We start from the raw sequence: 20440 nt of genomic DNA, 5'->3' as shown, positions 1-20440 counted from the left end.
AGTTTTTTGTGTATTTTTAGTAGAGACGGGGTTTCACCGTGTTAGCCAGGATGGTCTTGATCTCCTGACCTCGTGATTCGCCCGTCTCGGCCTCCCAAAGTGCTGGGATTACAGGTGTGAGCCTCCGACAAACTCTTAATTGTTCTCCAGAACTTACTCTCTAGGACCCATCCAGGACACCTTCCTTGATCAACCCCAACCTCTGTTACCAAGCTCAAACCCTTCCTCTGTGCTCCCAGTAATCACCTTAGGCTCATCATTACATGGCAGGTGTCTGCAGTCCCCACTAAATCAGAAGCTCCTTGCGGACAAGGATGCTTTTACTCAGTGACCACCACAAACTTGATATTTGTAGAATGAATAAATAAAAACACACCTTTAGCTCAGCATGTCTCAGAGTAGCTTCCAAAGCTGCCCTATCCAATAGAGAAGTCACTAGCCCCATGTGGCTATTTAAATTTAAATTAATTAAAGTTAAATAAAATTTGGCTGGGTGTGGTCGCTCATGCCTATAATCCTAGCACTTTGGGAGGCCAAGGCGGGAAGATCATGAGGTCAGAAGATCAAGACCATCCTGGCTAACACGATGAAACCCCATCTCTACTAAAAATACAAAAAAATTGGCCAGGTGTGATGGCGGGCGCTTGTAGTCCCAGCTACTAGGGAGGCTGGGACAGGAGAATGGCGTGAACTCGGGAGGCGGAGCTTGTAGTGAGCTGAGATCGCGCCACTGCACTCCAGCCTAGGCGACAGAGCAAGAGACTCTGTCTCAAAAAAAAAAAAAAGTTAAATAAAATTTAAAATGCAGTTCTTCAGTCACACTAGCCACATTTCAAGTGCTCCACGGCCACATGCGGCCAGGGGCTTCTGTACTGGACAGGGTAGATAAAGAACATTTCAATCACTGTAGAAAGTCCTGTTGGACCATGCTGCTCTAGAGGTTCTCAGGTTGTTAAGAAATGTCAGGCCAGGTATGGTAGCTCACGCCTGTAATCCCAGCACTTTGGGAGTCCAAGGCGGGTGGATCACGAGGTCAGGAGATTGAGACCATCGTGGCTAACATGGTGAAACCTCGTCTCCACCAAAAATAAATACAAAAAAATTAGCTGGGCATGGTGGCGGGCGCCTGTAGTCCCAGCTCCTCTGGAGGCTGAGGCAGGAGAATGGTGTGAACCTGGGAGGTGGAGCTGGCAGTGAGCCGAGATCGCGCCACTGCACTCCAGCCTGGGCGACAGAGCTAGACTCCATCTCAAAAAAAAAAAAGAAAGAAAGAAATATCGCACACACACCCTGAGCTTGTGTGTGACATAAATTTGACAAACACTAGATTAAACATATACAGAGAACTTTACCACAGAACTTCTCAAAACCAGGGTATACTCATATACAATGAGAATCTCTAAGAAGACTGATGATAAAACAAAGCAATATTCTTTAAACGTATTTGACCAAGGAATCTCATGTACCTAGTATTTCCAAAATACATTTTAGGAAATTCTGCCTGAACAGTAAGTTCCCAGAGGACAGAGATGGTATTGAATTTATATCTGTTTCTCTAGCATCTAGCCCAAGAACTGGTATACAATAGATCCTCAGGAAGTTTTTATTGCTTGGAATAGATAAATTCTACTAACTAGTTGCCTTCTGGAAAAATCTTATCTTAAAATAAATTTCTGTTAGTAAAACCTATTCGTCACCATCATAAGACTGGAGATCTAGTTCAAAATAATTTCTCCTAACAAATTAAACCCTACATAAAATCTTGTCATATTAAAAAAAAATTACAGAATGTTGATAAAATATAAATAATACCATAAAAAATAGTTACAGTGGTATACTCAAAATCAGTGGCAAAGCATACCAAAATACAAAAGCAGGATACAATGACAAAAACTATCAGGACAATCACCTCCTAGGCTGTCTCTGCTGGAGGAGTGGAAGCCTCCAAAGATTTAAGAAGAAAGCTGGCAGCCGGGTGCAGTGGCTTACGCCTGTAATCCCAGCACTTTAGGAGGCCAAGGTGGGCGGATCACGAGGTCAAGAGATCAAGACCATCCTGGCCAACATGGTGAAACCCTGTCTCTATTAAAAATACAAAACTAGCCAGGCGTGGTGGCGCATGCCTGTAATCCCAGCTACTCAGGAGGCTGAGGCAGGAGAATCCCTTGAACCCAGGAGGCAGAGGTTGCAGAGAGCCAAGATCGCACCACTGCATTCCAGCCTGACGATAGAGCGAGACTCTGTCTCAAAAAAAAAAAAAAAAAAAGGAGAGGAAGAAAGCTGTCTGCTCAATCACTTGGATATGGCAAACTTTCTGTCCTGTGCGATTTCCTTCTCACCAGAATACACTGCTCTGTTCAGGCATCTTTCACTAGTACACCTCGGTGAACAGGAGCAAAACAGAGAGGGCTTAAATACAATCAGTGTTCAGAACCACCATGCTGTGAGGCCAGAGCTAGTGTCTGATATCCACCAGAAAGCTGGGAGCCTGCCTGGGCAGGATGACCGTAACGTTCCGGCGAGTGTTTTATTTATAACTGATGTCCCCATAGCAAGTGCTTGGCAAAGAACTGAACCTTGCTGGATACCAACCTGCAGGGGGAGCTAGATGTCCCCACTAAACACTGACCCTCAAATGCCAGGAGAGAAATCCCCAATTCTGCATGTTCTGAGGGATGCCATTCATCAAAATGAATTTACAGTCTTCAAATGCTGAATTCTGTTCAGTAGATTTCTGCTAACTGTATTAATAAAGCACGGCTACTCCAGAGAGCTGAAAATGCTTTCTATATGACGAACTGTTTTACAAAGCAGGAACTGGCCTATTCCAGTCTTAATCATTCTATCACAGTAGCTCTGAACCACCACGGCCCCCAGGGTAGGAGACCCTCTGTGTGGCCACGGCGCTTGTGGCTAGCCCCACCTGACCCCGCAGCTGCTCCCAAATCCTCGCTGCTCTTCTGAATATTCAACATCCCAACTAATCCTAAGTGCCCTCTACTCGCATAACATTGGGCCAAAGAGCCTCTTGACTCTGAAGGAAGAATAAATTACTAATTTTGCACAGTACTTGAGAGGTCACAAAGGTCTTTCATATCTATTTACTTCTCTCTGTTACATCAGCCTCTTTCTTTTTCTTCCCTTTCCCATCAGTGTTTACACATTTCAGGACTTTTCTATTGGTTTGTTTGTTTTTTGAGACAGGGTCTCACTCTGTCACCCAGGCTAGAGTGCAGAGATGCTCCCGGGTTCAAGCTATCCTCCCACCTCAGCCTCCTGAGTAGCTGGGACTACAGGCACACACCACCATGTTTTTTTGTTTTTTTGTTTTTTACTTATTTATTTATTTATTTATTGAGACAGGGTCTTGCTCTGTCGCCCAGGCTGGAGTGCAGTGCCGTGATCTCGGCTCACTGCAACCTCTGCCTCCTGTGTTCACGCCGTTCTCCTGCCTCAGCTTCCCAAGTACCTGGGACTACAGGCGCCCGCCACCACGCCCGGCTAATTTTTTATATTTTTAGTAGAGACAGGGTTTCACCGTGTTAGCCAGGATGGTCACGATCTCCTGACCTCGTGATCCGCCCGCCTCAGCCTCCCAAGTGCTGGGATTACAGGCATGAGCCACCGCACGGGCTAATTTTTTTTTTTTTTTTTTTTTTTTTTTTTTTTTGAGACGGAGTCTCGCTCTGTCACCCAGGCTGGAGTGCAGTGGCCGGATCTCAGCTCACTGCAAGCTCCGCCTCCCGGGTTCACGCCATTCTCCTGCCTCAGCCTCCCAAGTAGCTGGGACTACAGGCGCCTGCCAATGCGCCCGGCTAGTTTTTTGTATTTTTTAGTAGAGACGAGGTTTCACCATGTTAGCCAGGATGGTCTCGATCTCCTGACCTCGTGATCCGCCCGCCTCGGCCTCCCAAAGTGCTGGGATTACAGGCTTGAGCCACCGCGCCCGGCCAATTTTTTTTTTTTGAGACAGAGTCTCACTCTGTTGCCCAGGCTGGAGTGCAGTGGCACAATCTCGGCTCACTGCAACCTCTGCCTCCCAGGTTCAAGCGATTCTTCTGCCTCAGCCTCCTGAGTAGCTGGGACTACAGGCACATGCCACCATGCCCGGCTAATTTTGGTATTCTTAGTAGAGACGGGGTTTCACTATGTTGGCCAGGCTGGTCTCGAACTCCTGACCTCATGATCCACCCGCCTCGGCCTCCCAAAGTGCTGGGATTACAGGCATGAGCCACCGTGCCCAGCTACCTAACTTTTGTATTTTTTGTAGAGATGGGGTTTTGCCATGTTGTCCAGGCTGGTCTCAAATTCCTGGTCAAGTGAGCTGCCCACCCACCTGGGCCTCCCAAAGTCCTGGGATTAGAGGTATGAGCCTGGCCTAATTTATTCTATTTTAAAAAGAGCTTCCTGTAGACCCCACACTTCCATTTAACCACCACTCCATCTCTACTGCTCTTCACATATATAAAAGTTCTTTTTTTTTCAATTTTACTTTTTTTTTTTTTTTTTGAGATGGATTCTCACTCTGTTGCCCAGGTGGAGCAGTGGCATGATCTCAGCTCACTGCAACCTCCGCCTCTTGGGTTCAAGCAATTCTCCTGCTTCAGCCTCCTGAGTAGCTGGGATTACAGGCATGCACTACCACATCTGGCTTATTTTTGTATTGGTAGAGACGGGATTTCACCATGTTGGCCAGGCTGGTCTTGAACTCCTAACCTCATGATCCACCCCCTCGGCCTCCCAAAGTGCTGGGATTACAGGCATGAGCCACTAAACCCCGCCTTTTTAATTTTACTTTTTTAGTAGAGCCGGAGTCTATGTTGTTTAGGCTGAGCTCGAACTCCTCACCTCAAGTGATCCTCCTACCTCGACCTCAAACAATGCTGGGATTACAGGTGTGAGCCACCAGACCCGGACAACATAAGAGTTTTCTACATACTCTGGCTCTACCTGCACACTCTCCATTGACTATTCAACCCACTCCAATCACTTCTGTCCTGACCACTCTATGAATCTTCTTAAGGTCATCGACAAACTCTTCATGTTAAACCCAATGGATCCTTCTCTCTTCTGATCTTATCTGACTTCCCAGCAGCATCCGACCCCTTGAAACCCTCCCTCATCCCTCAGTCCTCTCTTGGCTTTTCTTGGTAACACTCACTTTTCTTCCCGACTCTCTGGCCCCTTCTCTTCAGACTCCTATGAGGGTTTATCCTCCTAAGTGTGTTCCTTAAATGAAATTGGTTCCTCAGGAAATTGGGTGTAGTCACTTCTTTGCTCACTCTCCCTGCTCTCTCTACACAATCTCATCCATACCTATAGCTTTGATTACCATCAGTAGCTAGTGACTTCTAAACCAAAAGCTCCACTCTAGAACTCTCCTTTTGAGTATCAGACACCTATGTTCAACTGCCTTCCAAGTATCCTCTTTTTGATACCCCACATAGGCACCTTAAATTGAAAAGGCCGAGATCAAACATGTTATCCTCACCCACATCCCAGCCCTACTCCACTCTTCCGCTGTCTCATGACCCATCAGGTATCTAGTGTCCAAACCAGAAACCTAAGCGTTATCCTTGACCCATTCTCCTCGCACTCCCCTCATCCCATCAATCAAATCATTTCAATGCCACTTCCCAAACTGTTCTTAAATTCATCATTTTTCTTCTGCTGCCACTTCCCAATTTTGTGCTAGTATCATCTCTCACCTGAAGTACACAACAAGAGCCTAAATCAGGGGTTGGAAAACTACAGCCTGCAAGTCCAATCTGGCTCATCACCATTTTTCTATTAGAACACAGCTATACCCATTTATTGACAGATGGGCTATAGATAGTTTTGAGCTGTAATGACGAAACAGTGATGAGAGAGACCATGCAGTCTGCAAAGCTGAAAATACTTACTATCTGGTCCTTTAAAGACAAAATATGCCAGACTCAATGATCTCCCTGTCTTCTGTATTACCTCCCTCCAACTCGTTCTTCAAACTATAACCAGAGTGATCTTTCTAAAATTAATCCACAAATTTCTGTAATTAATCTATAAAGTCAAGGAACTCTTGATTACAATATAATAGGATTTTTATGGGAACTTAATGAATTGATTCTAAAATTTGTCTGGAAATGAAATGTCTGAAAACAATCAAAAAATTTTTGAAAAATAAAGAAACTAAGGGAAGATTTGTCCACCAAGGTATCAAAACATACTATAAAGCTATAATAAAGTTCTGGTGCAAAAAAAAAGAGAAAGAGGCCAGGCGCGGTGGCTCACGCCTGCAGTCCCAGCACTTTTGGAGGCTGAGGCAGGCGGATCACAAGGTCAGGAGTTCAAGACCAGCCTGGCCAAGATGGTAAAACCCTGTCTCTACTAAAAATACAAAAATTAGCTGGGCGTGGTGGTGCGCACCTGTAATCCCAGCTACTTGGGAAGCTGAGGCAGAGAACTGCTTGAACCCAGGAGGCAGAGGTTGGAGTGAGCCAAGATCGTGCCACTGCACTCCAGCCTGGGAGACACAGTGAGACTCCCTCTCAAAAAACAAAAAAAAAAAAAAGAGAGAGAGAGAGAAAGATACCAGTGAAATACATAGGGTATCAAAAAATGGACCCTTGTGTACAAGAGAATTTAGAATTTAAGATATGACAAAGAATGGCCTATTCAATAAAGATAGTTGAGCCATTATCTATCTGTTTGAACAAATAATAAATGTGGATCCCATCTTCATACCACAATAAATTTTAAATGGCTTGAACAAAGTAAATACAAAAAATAAAAGTCAAGTGTTGTCAGAAATTAGAGAATATATTTTCATTTTATTTTATTTTTTATTTTGAGATAGGATCTCACTCTGTCACCCATGCTAAAATGCAGTGGCGCGATCTCAGCTCACTGCAACCTCTGCTTCCCAGCCTCAGCCTCCTGTGTAACTGGGACTACGGGCTCAAGCCATGAACTACCGGCTTTTTTTTTTTTTTTTTGAGATGGAGTCTCGCTCTGTTGCCGAGGCTGGAGTGCAGTGGCGTGATCTCAGCTCAGTGCAACCTCCACCTCTTGGGTTCAAGCAATTCTCCTGCCTCAGCCTCCCAAGTAGCTGAGACTACAGGCACCCACCTCCATGCCCAGCTAATTTTTTTTTTGTATTTATAGTAGAGACGGGGTTTCACCATGTTAGCCAGGATGGTCTCAATCTCCTCAACTTGTGATCCGCCCGCCTCAGCCTCCCAGAGTGCTGGGACTACAGGCGTGAGCCACCGCGCCTAGCCTAATTTTTTTTTTTTTTTTTTTTTTTTTTGAGGCGGAGTCTCGCTCTGTCTCCCGGACTGGAGTGCAGTGGCCGGATCTCAGCTCACTGCAAGCTCCGCCTCCCGGGTTTACGCCATTCTCCTGCCTCAGCCTCCCGAGTAGCTGGGACTACAGGCGCCCGCCACCTCGCCCAGCTAGTTTTTGTATTTTTAGTAGAGACGGGGTTTCACCGTGTTAGCCAGGATGGTCTCGATCTCCTGACCTCGTGATCCGCCCGTCTCGGCCTCCCAAAGTGCTGGGATTACAGGCTTGAGCCACCGCGCCCGGCCGCCTAATTTTTTAATTGTTTGTAGAGACAGGGTTTTGCCATGTTGCAAAAAGCTGGTCTTGAACTCCTGAGCTCAAAGCAACCTGCCCGCCTCCGCCCCCCAAAGTGCTGGGATTACAGGTATGAGCCAAAACACCCGGCCAAGAGAATATATTTAAATCTCTGAAGCAGGAAAGTCTTTAAGCTGACAAAAGCCCAGTAAGGGAAAAAAAGGATAAAACTGACAAAAACATAAAAAATTTCTGCATACTAAGAAAAAAAATTACAGGAGGTTCTCCTGTCCAGCCCACCACCCCTGGACTGTCCCTGCATATAAGTTCCCCCTAGCAAAACCCTATGTGGCATCTGCTGTCTTCAGGTCCCTTCAGCCTCTTGAACCTGGTGCCACCCCAAGCAAATAGGGGTCCAGCACAACAATTGGTGAGCCAGTCAGGAGGCTGTGGAGAAAATCCCATCAGTCTGAGACAATGAGATCCGAGAAGGGGAAATCCAAAGGGAAAATCTCATTATTAACAACAACAGGCTGGGTGTGGTGGCTCACGCCTATAAACCCAGTACTTTGGGAGGCCAAGGCGGATGGATCACCTGAGGTCAGGAGTTCAAGACCAGCCTGGCCAACATGGTGAAACCCTGTCTCTACTAAAAATATAAAAATTAGCTGGGCGTGGTGGCAGGCGCCTATAATCCCAGCTATTTGGGAGGCTGAGGCAGCAGAATCCTTTGAACCTAGGAGGCGGAGTTGCAGTGAGCTGAGATTGTGCCATTGCACTGCAGCCTGGACAACAAGAGTGAAACTCCATACATCTCAAAAATTTTTTTTAAAAAATTAGATTTAAAAAGTGATATAAAACTCAAAAGCATATATAACAAATAAGGATAAGGCCGGGCGCGGTGGCTCAAGCCTGTAATCCCAGCACTTTGGGAGGCTGAGACGGGCGGATCACGAGGTCAGGAGATCGAGACCATCCTGGCTAACACGGCGAAACCCCGTCTCTACTAAAAATACAAAAAATTAGCCGGGCGAGGTGGCGGGCGCCTGTGGTCCCAGCTACTCAGGAGGCTGAGGCGGGAGAATGGCTTGAACCCGGGAGGCGGAGGTTGCAGTGAGCTGAGATCCGGCCACTGCACTCCAGCCTGGGCGACAGAGCGAGACTCCGTCTCAAAAAAAAAAAAAAAAAAAAAAACAAATAAGGATTACAAGAGGATTATATTAAATGACACTTAAAAATCAGTAAAAGCTGGGCACGGTGGCTCAAGCCTGTAATCCCAGCACTTTGGAGGCCGAGACGGGCGGATCACGAGGTCAGGAGATCGAGACCATCCTGGCTAACACGGTGAAACCCCGTCTCTACTAAAAAATACGAAAAACTAGCCAGGCGACGTGGCGGCGCCTGTAGTCCCAGCTGCTCGGGAGGCTGAGGCAGGAGAATAGCGGGAACCTGGGAGGCGGAGCTTGCAGTGAGCTGAGATCTCGCCACTGCACTCCAGCCTGGGCGACAGAGCAAGACTCTGTCTCAAAAAAAAAAAAAAAGTCAGTAAGAATTCTGGTTGGGCACGGTGGCTCACGCCTGTAATCCCAGTACTTTGGGAGGCCAAGGCGGGTGGATCACGAGGTCAGGAGATTGAGCCATCCTGGCTAACACAGTGAAACCCCGTCTCTACTAAAAATACAAAAATTAGCCAGGTGTGGTGGTAGGCACCTGTAGACCCAGCTACTCGGGAGGCTGAGGCAGGAGAATGGCATGAAGCTGGGAGGCAGAGCTTGCAGTGAGCCGAGATCACGCCACTGCACTCCAGCCTGGCGACAGAGCAAGACTCTGTCTCAAAAAAAAAAAAAAGTCAGTAAGAATTCTGGTTGGGCACGGTGGCTCACGCCTGTAATCCCAGTACTTTGGGAGGCCAAGGCGGGTGGATCACGAGGTCAGGAGATTGAGCCATCCTGGCTAACACAGTGAAACCCCGTCTCTACTAAAAATACAAAAATTAGCCAGGTGTGGTGGTAGGCACCTGTAGACCCAGCTACTCGGGAGGCTGAGGCAGGAGAATGGCATGAAGCTGGGAGGCAGAGCTTGCAGTGAGCCGAGATCACGCCACTGCACTCCAGCCTGGGCAACAGAGCAAGACTCTGTCTCAAAAAAAAAAAAAAAAAAAAAAAAAATCAGTAAGAACCTTTTTTGGGGTGATGAAAATGTTCTAAATTGATTGTGATGATGTTTGCCCAACTCAGTGAATATACTAAAAACTAGGGTGCCAAGAGTAGTAACTCATGCCTGTTTATCTCAACACTTTGGGAGGCTGAGCCAGGAGGATAACTTGAGTCCAGGAGTTTGAGACCAGCCTGGGCAACTAAACCCTTCTCTACAAAAAATTAAAAACATTAGCCAGATGTGGTGGTCCCTAACTGTAGTCCCAGGTACTAAGAGGGCTAAAGTGGGAGGACAGCTTGAGCCAGGGAGATCAAGCCTGCAGTAAGCCATGATTGTGCTATTGTACTCCAGCCTGGGCAAAGGAGTGAGACCCCATCTCTGGAGAAACCCTGTCTCTACTAAAAACACAAAGATTAGCCGGGCGTGGTGGCACCCGCCTGTAGTCCCAGCTACTTGGGAGGCTGAGGCAGGAGAATGGCTGAAAACCAGGAGGCAGAGGTTGCAGTGAGCCAAGATCACACAGCTGTACTCCAGTCTAGATGAAGGAGTGAGATTCTGTCTCACACACACACAAAAAAAGCCGTAACAAAAAAAAAATCGAAAAATAGGCAAATGATATATTTATTTGTGTATTTATGAATACATAAATTATATATTAATAAATACATAGGCCTGGAGCAGTGGCTCACGCCTGTAATCCCAGCACTTTGGGAGGCCAAGGCAGCTGGATCATTTGAGGTCAGGAGTTTGAGAACAGCCTCGCTAACATGGATAAACCCTGTCTCTACTAAAAATACAAAAATTATCTGGGCATGGTGGTGCATGCCTGTAATCCCAGCTACTCGGGAGGCTGAGGCAGGAGAATTGCTTGAACCCGGGAGGCAGAGGTTGCCCGTCACTGCCTGGGCGACAGAGGGAGATTCCAAAAAAAAAGAAAGAAGAAGGAAAGGAAAGGAAAGGAAAGGAAAGGAAAGGAAAAAGGAAAGGAAAGGAAAAAGGAAAGGAAAGGAAAAAGGAAAGGAAAGGAAAAGGAAAGGAAAGGAAAGGAAAGGAAAGGAAAGGAGGAAGGAAGGAAGGAAGGAAAGAGAAAGAAAGAAAGAAAAGAAAGAAAAGAAAATGCACATTATAATATGATATAATTATTTGCCTCTGGAAAAAGTTTTAAAAGATTCTATCCAGTGTTGGCAAAGGTGTGGGGAAATACTGTGAGACATTGTGGATGGGGTATAACCTAATCCAGTCATTTTTAGGGGGATATTTGCAGGATCTACTATAATTTAGTATGTATACATTCTTCAAATCACATATTCCACTGTGAGGTATCTACCCTAGAGAAATACTTCCAGACATGCAGACAGGTTAGGTATAAGGATATTCAGTGAAACATTGATTATAACAGTAAAAAATTACAAACAACCTAAATTAAAGTACATATGGGCTGGGCCAGGCACAGTGGCTCACACCTGTAATCCCAGCACTTTAGGAGGCCAACACGGGCAGATCACTTGAGGTCAAAAGTTTGAGACCAGCCTGGCCAACATGGTAAAACCCTGTCTCTACTAAAAATTTAAAAATCGGCCAGGTGTGGTGGTGCATGCCTGTAATCCCAGCTACTTGGGAGGCTGAGGCAGGAGAATCACTTGAACCCTGCAGCGGGGACAGGAGGAGGTTGCAGTGAGCCAAGATCAAGCCACTGCTCTCCCACCTGGGCGACAGAGCAAGACTTCATCTCAAAAAAAAAAAAAAAAGTACATATGGTGTATTATGTAGCAGTGGTTTAGGGGTGAGTCCCATGGCTCACGCCTATAATCCCAACACTCTGGGAGGCCAAGGTGGGCAGATTGAGCTCAGGTGTTCAGGATGAGCCTGAGCAACAAGGCGAACCCTTGTCTCTACAAAAAATGAAAAAATTGGCTGGGGGTTTTGGCGTGCACCTGTAGTCCGAGCTACCTGGGGGGCTGAGGCAGGAGGATGGCTTGAACCAAGGAGGTCAAAGCTGCAGTGAGCCACTATTGTGCCACTACACTCCAGCCTGGGCAACAGAGCAAGGATCCTGACTCTAAATTTTTTTTTTTTTTGAGACAGAGTCTTGCTCTGTCACCCAGGCTGGAGTGTAGTGGTTCGATCTTGGCTCACTGGAACCTCTACCTCCCGGATTCAAGCCATTCTCCTGCCTCAGCCTCCTGAGTAGCTGGGACTGCAGGTGCGTGCCACCATGCCCGGGTAATTTTTACCATGTTAGCCAGGATAGTCTTGATCTCCTGACCTCGTGATCCACCCGCCTCAGCCTCCCAAATTGCTGAGATTACAGGCGTGAGCCATCGTGCCCAGCCTCTAAAAAAATTTTTTAATAAAAAAAAAATCTATGTATCAACTGAGAAATACTATTCAGCAATTAAAAATAAGAAGAATGGGGCCAGGCATGAGTGGATCACACCTGTAATCCCAGCACTTTGGGGGCCAAGGCAGGAGGATCGCTTGAGCCCAGGAGTTTGAGACCAGCCTGGGCAACAAAGTGAGACCCCATCTCTACAAAAATGTAAAAATTACCAGCCCGGGCAACATAGAAAGATCCCGTCTTTACAAAAAATTTAAAAATTAGCCAGGCATGGTGGTGAATGACTATAGTCCCAACTCCTTGGGAACCTGAGGTAGGAGGATTACTTGAGCCCATCAGGACGAGGCTACAGTAAGTTGTGATCCTGCCACTGCACACGCCAGCCTGGGTAACAGAGCAAAACCCTGTTTCAAATTAAAATTAAATAAATAAAAAGAATGTACTACTAACATATACAACATAAATAATAAATCTCAAAAACATTTATGTTAAACAAAAGACAGTCTAAGGCCGGGCGCGGTGGCTCAAGCCTGTAATCCCAGCACTTTGGGAGGCCGAGGCGGGCGGATCACGAGGTCAGGAGATCGAGACCATCCTGACGAACACTGTGAAACCCCGTCTCTACTAAAAAATACAAAAAACTAGCCGGGCGAGGTGGCGGGCGTCTGTAGTCCCAGCTACTCGGGAGGCTGAGGCAGGAGAATGGCGTGAACCCGGGAGGCGGAGCTTGCAGTGAGCTGAGATCCGGCCACTGCACTCCAGCCCGGGCGACAGAGCAAGACTCCGTCTCAAAAAAAAAAAAAAAAAGACAGTCTAAGAAATATATCCCATCTGACTACATTGCTATGAAATCCAAATAAAGGCAATTGTGGAAGAAGCGAGTGGACTAGAAAGCAGTAAAAGGGAACTTTCTGAGAGACCAGAAATGTTCTGTATCTTATTTTGGATGCTGGTGAAATGGGTATATATAATTGCTAAAACTCACTGAATAGGCCAGGTGCGGTGGCTCACACTTGCAATCCCAGCACTTTGGGAGGCCGAGGCAGGTGGATCACAAGGTCAGGAGTTCGAGACCAGCCTGACCAACATGGTGAAACCCCATCTCTGCTAAAAATACAAAAAACTTGCCAGGCATGGTGGGGGACACCTGTAGTCCCAGCTACTCGGGAGGCTGAGGCAGGAGAATAGCTTGAACCTGGAAGTCGGAGGTTGGAGTGAGCTGAGATCGCCCCACTGTACTCCAGCCCAGGCAACAGAGCGAGACTCCATCTCATAAAAAAAAAAAAACAAAAAAAAAACCCTCACTGAATTGATCTTAAGATCTTGTATGTTCTTTTTGAGATGAAGTTTCGCTCTTGTTGCCCAAACTGGAGCACAGTGGGGCGATCTCAGTTCACTGCAACCTCCGCCTCCCAGGTTCAAGCAATTCTCCTGCCTCAGCCTCCCGAGTAGCTGGGATTACAGGTGCCCGCCACCACACCTGGCTAATTTTTGTATATTCAGTAGAGATGGGGTTTCATCATGTTGACCAGACTGGTCTTGAACTTCTGACCTCAGGTGATCCACCCATCTTGGCCTCCCAAAGTGCTGGGATTACAGGATTGAGCCACTGCACCTGGCCCAAGATCTCTGCATGTTATTCTATGTTAATTAAAATACGTATATCTTTAAGGAAGTCTTGTCATATGACTCCTCCACTTAACACCCTTTAAATGATTACTTGTCACCCTAAAAATAAAGCCCAAATTCCTTAGCATCACTCAAAAGTCTTTTATGACCTTATTGTTCTCTCTCTCTAAACCACTCTCCTCCTTAAAGTGCCAGCCTAGCAGTTCTAAAGGTATGGTCCAGGAACTCCTCAGGGTCCCCAAGACCTTTCAGGGGGTCTAGGAAGTCAAAATTATTTTAAAAATACTACTAAGATACTGTTTACCTTTTTGCTCTTTTTCTCTCACAATTGTACAGTGGATTATCCCGGAGGCTCCATAACATGTGATGATATTATATTATTAAATGCATCAACAATTGAAATGCATCAACAACTATATAACTTAGTCATGGATATTTTCCAAATTACCAATTCATGATGTGACAAAAATCATGCATAGATAAAAGATCTATTCAAGGTACAACAAAAAGAGATCAATTAATTTTATTTCATTTTATTTTTTATTGAGACAGAGTCTTGCTCTGTCGCCCAGGCTGGAGTACAGTGGCATGATGTCGGCTCACTGTAGGCTCCACTTCCTGGGTTCAAGCGATTCTCCTGCCTCAGCCTCCGAGTAGCTGGGATTACAGGTGCCCGCCACCACACCTGGCTAATTTTTGTATATTCAGTAGAGATGGGGTTTCATCATGTTGACCAGACTGGTCTTGAACTTCTGACCTCAGGTGATCCACCCATCTTGGCCTCCCAAAGTGCTGGGATTACAGGATTGAGCCACTGCACCTGGCCCAAGATCTCTGCATGTTATTCTATGTTAATTAAAATACGTATATCTTTAAGGAAGTCTTGTCATATGACTCCTCCACTTAACACCCTTTAAATGATTACTTGTCACCCTAAAAATAAAGCCCAAATTCCTTAGCATCACTCAAAAGTCTTTTATGACCTTATTGTTCTCTCTCTCTAAACCACTCTCCTCCTTAAAGTGCCAGCCTAGCAGTTCTAAAGGTATGGTCCAGGAACTCCTCAGGGTCCCCAAGACCTTTCAGGGGGTCTAGGAAGTCAAAATTATTTTAAAAATACTACTAAGATACTGTTTACCTTTTTGCTCTTTTTCTCTCACAATTGTACAGTGGATTATCCCGGAGGCTCCATAACATGTGATGATATTATATTATTAAATGCATCAACAATTGAAATGCATCAACAACTATATAACTTAGTCATGGATATTTTCCAAATTACCAATTCATGATGTGACAAAAATCATGCATAGATAAAAGATCTATTCAAGGTACAACAAAAAGAGATCAATTAATTTTATTTCATTTTATTTTTTATTGAGACAGAGTCTTGCTCTGTCGCCCAGGCTGGAGTACAGTGGCATGATGTCGGCTCACTGTAGGCTCCACTTCCTGGGTTCAAGCGATTCTCCTGCCTCAGCCTCCTGAGTAGCTGGGATTACAGGTGCGCACCACCACGTCTGGCTAATTTTTTGTATTTTTATTTTTTTATTTTTATTTTTATTTTTATTATTTTTTTTGAGACGGAGTCTTGCTCTGCCACCCAGGCTGGAGTGCAGTGGCCGGATCTCAGCTCACTGCAAGCTCCACCTCCCGGGTTTATGCCATTCTCCTGCCTCAGCCTCCCGAGTAGCTGGGACTACAGGCGCCCGCCTCGTCGCCCGGCTAGTTTTTTGTATTTTTAAGTAGAGACAGGGTTTCACCGTATTAGCCAGGATGGTCTCGATCTCCTGACCTCGTGATCCGCCCGTCTCGGCCTCCCAAAGTGCTGGGATTACAGGCTTGAGCCACCGCGCCCGGCCAATTTTTTGTATTTTTAGTAGAGATAGAATTTCACCATGTTGACCAGGCTGGTCTCGAACTCCTGATCTCAGATGATCCACCCACCTCAGCCTCCCAAAGCACTGGGATTACAGGCAGTAGCCACCACACCCGGCCAATAATTTTTTTCTTTTTTTTTTGAGACAGAGTCTCGCTGTGTCGCCCAGGCTGGAGTGTAGTGGCCGGATCTCAGCTCACTGCAAGCTCCGCCTCCCGGGTTTACACCATTCTCCTCCCTCAGCCTCTAGAGTAGCTGGGACTACAGGCGCCCACCACCTCGCCCGGCTAGTTTTTTATATTTTTTAGTAGAGACAGGGTTTCACTGTGTTAGCCAGGGTGGTCTCGATCTCCTGACCTCGTGATCCGCCCGTCTCGGCCTCCCAAAGTGCTGGGATTACAAGCTTCAGCCACCGCGCCCGGCCAGTAATTTTTTTTTTAATATTTGAAGAAATTTATTCTGAGTCAAATATGAGTAACCATGGCCCTTCCGGAGGTCCTGGAAACATGTGCCCAAGGTAGTCAGGTGCAGCTTGGTTTTATCCATTTTAGGGAGGCATGAAATCAAATACAATCAAATATATTTAAGAAAAGTCTCAAAATTTTTAAGAATGTAAAGGGGTACTGGGACCGGGCACAGTGGCTCATACTCATAACCCCAGCACTTTAGGAGGACAAGATGGGAGGACTACTTGAGGCCAAGAGTTCAAGACCAGACTCGGTAACATAGTGAGACCCCATTTCTACAAAAAATACAAAAAAAGAAAAGGAGAAAAAAATAAAAGAAAAAGGAGTCCTGAGAACAAACTCCTTTTCTCTAGCCATACCAAATTATTTTCAGTTCCTGAACAACATTATGTGAGTTTTGCCGCCCACCCTGTGCATATGCTTTTCTCTGCTTTGCACACACACTCTCCTCAATGTGCCTGGCTAACTCCTACTCAACTTTCAGGTCTTGGTTTAAATATCACTTCCTCCACAAAGCCTTCCTTGATTGTTCAGACTGGACTGGGTGCCTTTGCCATGTATTCCCAAAGCAAGGACAGTCCCAACTTAACAATGGTTCACCTTACAATTTTTCGACTTTATTTTTTTATTTATTTTATTTTATTTTATTGTTTGAGACGGAGTCTCGCTCTGTCATCAGACTGGAGTGCAGTGGCACAATCTTGGCTTACTGCAACCTCTGACTCCCTGGTTCAAGAGATTCTCCTGCCTGAGCCTCCCAAGTAGCTGGGATTACAGGCACTCGCCACAATGCCCAGCTAATTTTTGTATTTTTAGTAGAGACAGGGTTTCACCGTGTTGTCCAGGAGGGTCTCGATCTCCTGGCCTGGTGATCCGCCCACCTCGGCCTCACAAACTGCTGGGATTACAGGTGTGAGCCACTGTGCCCCGCCTTAATTTTTCGACTTTATGATGGTGTAAAAAAGATACACGTTCAAGCTGGGCACGGTGGCTTAAGCCTGTAATCCCAGCACTTTGGGAGGCTGAGGCAGATGGATCACTTGAGGTCAGGAGTTCGAGACCAGTCTGGCCAACATGGTGAAACACTGTCTCTACTGAAAATACAAAACTTAGCTAGGTGTGGTGGTGCACCCCTGTAATCCCAGCTACTCAGGAGGCTAAGGCAGGAGAACTGCTTGAGCTCAGGAGATGGAGGTTGCAGTGAGCCAAGATCGTGCCACTGCACTCCAGCCTGGGGGAGTTTTTTGAAACTCCATCTCAAAAAAAAAAAAGAGAGATATGCATTTAGGTCAGGCACGGTGGCTGATGCCTATAATCCCAACACTTTTGGAGGCCAAGGTGAGCGGATCACCTGAGGTCAGGAGTTCGAGACCAGCCTGGCCAACATGGTAAAACCCCATCTCTACTAAAACCATAAAAATTAGCTAGGTGTGGTGATGCATGCTTGTGGTCTCAGCTACCTGGGAGACTGAAGCAGCAGAATCACTTGAGCCCAGGAGGTGGAGGTCGCAGTGAGCAGAGATCACGCCACTGCACTCCACCCTGGGTGACAGAGTAAGACCGTGTCTCAAAAAAAAATATGAGATATGCATTCAGTAGAAATTGTACTTCAAGTGCTCATACATGTAAGCCATTATCCTCAGTGAAATAACTCAGAGATAGAAAGTCAAGGAGGTTGCAGTGAGCTGAGATCACGCCATTGCACTCCAGCCTGGGAGACTCCATCTCAATAAAAAAAGAAAGTCAAATACCACATATTCTCACTGATAAATGGGAGCTACATAACGGGTGCACATACAGAGTGAACTAATAGACACTGGAGAATATAAAAGGTGGGAAGGTGGGAGTGGGGTAAGGGTTGAAAAATTACTTATTGGGGCCGGGCGCGGTGGCTCAAGCCTGTAATCCCAGCACTTTGGGAGGCCGAGACGGGTGGATCACGAGGTCAGGAGATCGAGACCATCCTGGCTCACACGGTGAAACCCCGTCTCTACTAAAAAATACAAAAAACTAGCTGGGCGAGGTGGCGGGCGCCTGTGGTCCCAGCTACTCAGGAGGCTGAGGCAGGAGAATGGCGTGAACCCGGGAGGCGGAGCTTGCAGTGAGTTGAGATCCGGCCATTGCACTCCAGCCTGGGCGACAGAGCGAGACTCCATCTCAAAAAAAAAAAAAAGAAAAGAAATCTGCACTTCTGGCTGGGTGTGGTGGCTCACGCCTATAATCCCGGCACTTTGGGAGGCCAAGGAGGGTGAATCACCTGAGGTCAAGAGTTCAAGACCAGCCTGACCAACATGGAGAAACCCAGTCTCTACTAAAAATATAAAATTAGCCAGACGTAGTGGTATGCACCTGTATTCCCAGCTACTTGGGAGGCTGAGGCAGGAGAATCACTTGAACCTGGGAGACGGAGGTTGCAGTAAGCCAAGATCGCACCACACTGCACTCTAGCCTGGCGATGGAGCAAGACTCTGCCTCAATCAATCAATCAATCAATCAATAAAAAATAAGGACAGGCGCAGTGGCTCATGCCTGTAATCCCAACACTTTGGGAAGCCAAGGCGGGTGGATCACCTGAAGTCAGGAGTTCGAGACCAGTCTGGCTAAAACAGTAAAACCCCATCTCTACTAAAAATACAAAAATTATCTAGGTGTGGTGGCGGGCACCTGTAATCCCAGCTACTCAGGAGGCTGAGGTAGGAGAATCACTTGAACCTGGGAGGTGGAGGTTGCAGTGAGCCGAGATCAAGCCATTGCACTATAGCCTGGGCAACAAGAGTGAAACTCCATCTCAATAAACAAACAAACAACAAACAGGCTTTGTGTTTGATGATTTTCCCAACTGTAAGCTAGAGTGTTCTGAGCACATTTAAGGTAGGCAGATGGCCGGGCATGGTGGCTTACACTTGTAATCCCAGCAATTTGAGAGGCCGAGGTAGGCAGATCACAAGGTCAGGAGTTCGAGACCAGCCTAGCCAATATAATGAAACCCTGTCTCTACTAAAAATACAAAAATTAGCCAGGTATGGTGGCAGGCACCTGTAGTCCCAGCTACTCGGGAGGCTGAGGCAGGAGAATTGCCTGAACTCAGGAGACAGAGGTTGCAGTGAGCTGAGGTCACACCACTGCACTCCAGCCTGGGTGATAGAGCAAGACTCTGTCTCAAAAAAGTGGTAGGTAGATGACCTTTGGCAAGTTATGTGTATTAAGTACATTTTCAACTTATGAGTGGTATATCAGCAACATCACCCCATTGTAAGTTGAGGAGGATCTGTACTCTATTCTAACCTTTACCATAAACCCATCTAGTGACTGCTTATTTACATGTCTATATTACCCACTAAATTATCTGTGTACTGGCATCAAGTCTTGTTCACAGCTATGTCCCCAGGGGCTAGCACTGTCTGGCACATAAAAGTATTCATGAGGCCAGGCGCGGTAGCTCACACCTGTAATCCCAGCACTTTGGGAGGCTGAGGTGGGCGGATCATGAGGTCAGGAGATAGAGACCATCCTGGCTAACATGGTGAAACCCTGTCTCTACTAAAAAAAAAAAAAAATACAAAAAATCAGCCGGGCGTGGTGGCAGGCTCCTGTAGTCCCAGCTACTCGGGAGTCTGAGGCAGGAGAACCCAGGAGGCGAAGCTTGCAGTGAGCCAAGATTGCACCACTGCACTCCAGTCCGGGCGACAGAGTGAGACTCCATCTCAAAAAAAAAAAAAAAAATTCATGAGTATTTGTTGCTAGAACAAGTGAATGTAATCCTATTTTTCTTTTGGTGGTGGTTATTTTTAAGAGATGGAGTCTTGTTCTGTTGCCCAGGCTGGAGTGCAGTGGCACAATCAGTGCTCACTGTAGCCTCGAACTTCTGGCCTCAAGCAATCCTCCCACCCCAGCTTTCTGAGTAGGCGGGGCCACAGGCCTGTGCTACCTGCTACTACTACCAGTAGAATAAGTGAATGTAATATTCATCACAACAAATGAAGTATTATTATTTATGAGAACACTGAAACTCAGTGAAATGATCTGTTCAAACAAATTCATCTAGAAAGCGTAAGCTGACAATTGTAAAACTGCACCCCAAATTTTGTTTGTTTGTTTGTTTGTTTCCTGAGACAGGGTCTCACTCTGTTGCTCTGGCTGGACTGCAGTGGCAGGATCATGGCTCACTGTAGCTTGACCTCCCAGGGCTCTGGTGATCCTCCCACCTCAGCCTTCCAAGTAGCTAGGACTACAGGGGCACCACCACGCAGGGCTAATTATTTGTATTTTGGGGTAGAGACTGGGTTTTGCCATGTTACCCAGGCTGGTCTCAAACTCCTGGGCTCAAGCAATCTGCCTGCTTCAGCCTCCCACAATGCTGAGATTACAGTAATAAACCATTGGGGTCCAAACACACTTCAAGTTTTTTACCCC

The 20440-nt window shown here is 46.4% G+C and overlaps 1 protein-coding gene across 10 annotated transcripts in view; it reads right to left on the bottom strand.

The window, feature by feature from the left end:
* Window positions 1–20440, bottom strand: part of MED24 (mediator complex subunit 24) — a 63536-nt gene that overhangs the window by 20389 nt on the left and 22707 nt on the right. The window contains exon 1 of one of the 10 annotated variants that reach the window (XM_033183150.1): window positions 18692–18710. The exons of the other annotated variants lie outside the window; for them this stretch is intronic. The gene's annotated coding sequence lies outside the window, so the exon portion shown is untranslated. Of the gene's footprint in view, window positions 1–18691; window positions 18711–20440 lie in introns of those variants that run through there. 10 annotated transcript variants of the gene reach the window in all.

Source organism: Trachypithecus francoisi, unplaced genomic scaffold (genome assembly GCF_009764315.1).
Source record: "Trachypithecus francoisi isolate TF-2019V2 unplaced genomic scaffold, Tfra_2.0 Lachesis_group20, whole genome shotgun sequence".
In the NCBI taxonomy this organism is placed as follows: domain Eukaryota; kingdom Metazoa; phylum Chordata; class Mammalia; order Primates; family Cercopithecidae; genus Trachypithecus; species Trachypithecus francoisi.
The sequence above is the reverse complement of the archived record's forward strand: the minus strand, read 5'-3'. Positions and strand labels throughout refer to the sequence as shown.